Below are 4,313 nucleotides of genomic sequence, written 5' to 3'. Positions count from 1 at the left end.
AATCAGGTTTAGGTAGGTCAACAAATGTGTTTCTCAGGATTTTCTTTAACTTTGTTGTGTGTTTGGAAGCTAGGTTGTGTGGTGAAAAATAAGTAATTGTCCATTACTATTAGACTAGTGAAAAACAAGATCTCACATTTCACCACCTATGAGAGGAGTATACAAGTGTATGTAATCTAAATGCGCAAGCAAACAAATCTTAAAATTAATAAGATGTGCCAGAACCAGAATGATAGTTAATTGTTGTGTTTTGTAAAAACATGTGAAGAGGATGTCGTAACTTTCTGTACTCTTATTTAAAGTCCCATAAAGGAAAACTGTCTCAAATCATGTGCAATAAGTTGATGTTTTAATCTCTTTACTTTTCTTTGATATAATCAAATTTTCAGTAACTTTATACAAAATTGTAAGTAGCCTAACATAAGTTATGATTTAGTTTATTCGGTTTTGTTCAAACAATCGATTATTATGAATTGTAAGATGTTTTAGAAACATCAAGCAATAACAATAGTTTATATCTGGGTGTTTTTTATTTGTCCATTCATATATTAAGTATTTTAATTTTAATTAACCTGCCATTTACTGAAAGTAGAACAAGTGTTAGTTCTTTGATCGAGGTGCATTTCCTTCTTTTTAATGTTTGTAAATGAGTGTTGTGAAAGATTTGTAAGTGTATGGTTTTACACATATTGGGAAAATGTGGTCAAGTACAAAACTATTTTTAAGTTCACCTCAACTGAAATGTAAATACTGAAATTTGTACTAATAAATTTTGTACTGTTCTATAAATTATAATTTCTTATTACTTCCTTACATTTTTATTAGAATTTTTCTCAAAGGGAGGACTTAAAGAAGAAAATAATGTGGTGATTATTTTACAAAACTGTTACACCTAGCCACCCAATAACAAACTGCTTTCACTTCTTTCTTCTGATGAAGTCCCCTTGTAGAGGCAAAATATAGCGGTTCCTGTTCCCTGGTCTAGGTCTTACTATGAGAACTACGTATCAGCTTATTCCCCATTCAGAAAATCTGCCAAAAAGATCTAAATTTTGAGCGGTTTTCAACATAATAGGTTCATTTACTAAATAAAGCAATTAAATACAGAAAATACAGATTTTAAATTTTTATATTAAAATAATTCATCAGAAGCACTCACTGTATACTGCTGATAGTATATTTCATTACTAGGACCGAAAGTAGCATTTTCCGGCGCACGCTCAAGTTTCATGTGTTCGGCTTTGCCTCAAACAGGAAAACCAAATGTCATATGTGAGGCGAAGCCAAGCATGTGAGAGTCATTTGCATGTACGAGGAAAATCTAAGGATACTTTTTAATTTCATCACAATGTAAAAAAAACGGTATCAGCATTCTGACACATACTTTCTCCCATAAGCTTATCAACAACCTTTATCATGGGTAAGCGATAAGAGTAAATATGATATTTTATAGTAAAAAAACACAAAAGTTGCAATAACTTTTGAGCCATAATTGTTACAGCAATGGGGTGTTGTACTATTTTTTTATAATTATAAGGACCATACCATATTAATTTTAATCAAAGCCAGCTTTTCCCCAAAAATCAGATTTTTTTGTTATTTTATGGGAAAATAACATCATTTACAATAACTTGTGAACCGTAATTTTTACGGAAATGGGATTTTTACCATTCTGTTCAGATTTTAAAGGACTATAACATACTAAATTTATATCAAAATCGTTCTGGCCATTTTCGAGAAAATCTTATTTTTCCACTATTTTATGGGGTTTTATGGGAAAATCCCCATTAAAAATCAAAATTTCAAAAAAGTAAAAAAATTTCCAAATTTTAAGGACCATAACATACAAAGTTGAATCAAAACCGGCTTTTTTCCTAAAATCCAATTTTTTGTTATTTTATGGGGGGTTTTATAGGAAAATAACATATTTACAATAACTTTTGTACCGTAATTTTTACAGACATGGGATTCGTGTAGTTTTGTTCAGAATTTAAAGGGCTTCAACATACTAAATTTTTGAACTATTTTTGAGAAAATTAAATTTTTCCGTTATTTTATGGGAAAATTCCGATTAACAATTACAATTTCAAAAAAATGAAAAAAACACCTGGAGATACCATGGATTAGTACCTACATACCAAATTTCACCAAAATCGGACTACAGGTGTGGTCTGTAGCTCTTTACACACCCAGACATCACTTAAAAAACCACTTTTTGGGGTTCAGGGGGACCCAAAACGGATATATCCACTCGAAAACTTTGACGAAACAATATTTTCTCCATATTCTATGCATAGGGGGAGAAAGTAAAAAACACATTAATAATAAATTCAAATTTTAAATCAATTAAAGTTTTAAAAAATCAAAATAAAAGAAAATTTTCCAAAGAGATAATATAATAACTTAAAACCAGAAGTTCAAGGTTATGTTTACTATAATGTTTTCATTGTTGGTGGCAAGCACTCCATTTGTACCGTAACTTGTTTGATGCTTTGAAACACACACATGTTTTAGTTTTAATGAAAAATCTACTTCTCAATCTACAAACGTATATGGTTTCATGATTATAGATTTCTCAGATAAATATATTCTTCACTTACTTTATTTGGTTTGCCATTTTACACTTTGTAACAGTCCTAATCTTTCTGTATTCCTTTTCATATATTTCCCGTGATTTCTCTGGTGAAAGTGGTTTAGTTATCTCTAAAGCTTTTTTCATCAAATCATCAGGAATAGAGCAATTTCTAACACATACTATGCTAAAAACACATCAAAACAAACTATAGTTCGGCCGCTTAGAAAGCGACCTCCTCCCGCATTGGTTTAGCATTAGCGCGCAGGTCGTTTTCTAAGCGGCTGAACTATAATTTCTGTTTCTGTGTACATTTAGATTGTGCAAAAATGAAAACAGCTGATTTAAATTATTAAATTAAATAGTAACAAAACACTAGCGCATAGTGGGTAAATGGAGAACTAATCGAGTGCGAGGGTAAGTACATTTAGAGAGAGGGAAAATCAGCTGTTAGGGTCGGGTTTTCCCTCTTTCTAAATTAGAACTTGGGAAACAACTACTTTCTTGGATATCAGCTGTTATCGAATAGCTACTTTTGGTGTGGAGTGATAAAAACATTATTTACAGCCTTTTTAAAGATGTTGTTACTACCAAATGTTAATCCACATTTTTTTATCTAGGTTCAGCCGAACATGTGGGATTTCCAGCACAGTAACCTGTAACCTGTTTTGTACAGTAGTCGCAGCTAGTCTGGGCGCGCAGCCACGCTACGGCGGGGGGTGTAGGGGGGAGTGTTTATTGCTCATTTCCAAAAACATCTAGCCCACACGGCTCTCTGGGGTTGTTCAGCGTCTCAGCGCTGTCTTCATGGCTTTGGCGTGAGGGACGGTTAGTACACAAGGGTCCGCACACCCAGACTAACTGCAACTACTGTACTATGAGACCATGCCTCAAATCACTGCTTATGCTTTTTTCGCAAATAGTCTGGCCAGTGGCCAGGCGGTCCTGGTGGTGAGATTCTGTGAAGAATAATGGATATTCATTGAGTGCAGACATCTGTCATAGGCAATAGGCCTAACTCCCATTTGCAATTGACATGGGGCATGGTCCTACTTGTGTAGTTCACAAAAGTCTTGCACACACCTATACTCTGCACTGCATTCTACTAAAAGTGCCGATCTTCTCTTGTTGCAAATTTTTTTCTAACAATTAACTTTTTGCCCAAGCAAAATGTATTTATGTGAAAATTTTCTTGAGCGTTAATAATAGTTGTAGTTTAGCAAAGAGAACATCTTGTTTAGCAAATGAAGAGCATGTGTTTATATTCCAACTAGAGGGTTTTTAAAATATTGTAGTTGTCCTACAGAAACTGGTTTCACAATTTGTGATGCAACACCTAAATATGCATACCAGGCAGTGGCAGTGGTGTTAATTACACTCCTGCACCGCGCCGAGGTCCAACCATCCAACTGTCACCACTCACCGCAATAGCGGAAAAGGTTCCCATTGCCACGGGAGGCTTTGATGTTTTTGTCTTCAAGAGCAAAGAAGATATTCAAGATTTTGCCACAATCGCGGAAAAAGATGTTTCCGTGACTGCAGGAGACGATGATGTCTTCAAGGCCGAGGAAGATATTCATGATTTTTCCGCAATTGCGTAACAAAGATTACATCGTTTACGTGACCCCGGGAGACGAACATGATGTCTACAAGGCCGAAGAAACATCCATGATTTAGGCACTATAAGTGACTTTTTCCGTGATCTTGGGAGACTATGATGATGTCAAGAGCGAAGAAGACG

The sequence above is a fragment of the Macrosteles quadrilineatus genome, unplaced genomic scaffold (assembly GCF_028750875.1).
Source record: "Macrosteles quadrilineatus isolate MER2022 unplaced genomic scaffold, UCM_ALF_1.0 Scaffold_5__1_contigs__length_97177068, whole genome shotgun sequence".
NCBI classification, from domain to species: Eukaryota; Metazoa; Arthropoda; class Insecta; order Hemiptera; family Cicadellidae; genus Macrosteles; species Macrosteles quadrilineatus.
Note: the sequence above shows the minus strand (reverse complement) of the source record.